At 43.5% G+C, this 731-nt stretch overlaps 1 non-coding gene across 1 annotated transcript; it reads right to left on the bottom strand.

Annotated features, from left to right (window-relative positions):
• Positions 1 to 108, bottom strand: LOC130958645 (small nucleolar RNA R71). The gene has a single exon (XR_009077757.1). It is a non-coding gene; the product is annotated as a small nucleolar RNA R71 (small nucleolar RNA).
• Positions 109 to 731: the final 623 nt, after the last annotated feature.

Raw genomic sequence — 731 nt, 5'->3', positions numbered from 1 at the left:
AAACTGAGGAAGGATATCTCTACAATTGTTCAGGATGACAATGAGACTCTCTTTGAATACTGGGAGCGCTTCAATAATCTTCTGGAAGCATGCCCCCACCACATGATTGACAAGATCGTGCTACTCAGCTATGTCACACAAGGTATGAGGCCCCAAGATAAGACCATATTGGAAAGTGCCAGCAATGGGTCTATGAAGAAGTACAAGACCACTGATGAAGCTTGGCAATTGATCAGTGATTTAGCTGAATATACTCGCAACGTAACCATTTTAATAAATTTTTAATTCACCAGCTTCTACACTCCATCAGTCAGCGAGAGGTGGAGAAAGACCTACAAAAGGAAATAAGGTGATGCCGATAATTGGAGGACAAACTCCTAAAACTCGAAGCTAATCTCAAAACCAAAGCCAACCGATCCCCTCATGAGGACAGCTCCCGCAAGGAACAAGATCCATTCACCAAAGAGATCATGAAGACCAAAATCCCTAAAGACTTTAAACTCCCAGATATGACTCTGTACGACAGCACTACAGATCCCGGCCATCATCTCAGCAATTTCAGAAGTAGAATGTACCTCACCGACGCCTCAGATGCAGTTCGTTGCAAAAGCCTTTCCGGCTACCTTAACAAAGACGACAATTAGATGGTTCGACAATCTACCTCCTAGGTCCATCTCGAGTTTTGACGACTTGGCCAAGAAGTTTTTGGCCATATTCTCCATCCAAAAAGA

This window comes from Arachis stenosperma, chromosome 10 (assembly GCF_014773155.1).
Source record: "Arachis stenosperma cultivar V10309 chromosome 10, arast.V10309.gnm1.PFL2, whole genome shotgun sequence".
Lineage (NCBI taxonomy): Eukaryota > Viridiplantae > Streptophyta > Magnoliopsida > Fabales > Fabaceae > Arachis > Arachis stenosperma.
Note: the sequence above shows the minus strand (reverse complement) of the source record. Positions and strands in the feature narration are given on the sequence as shown.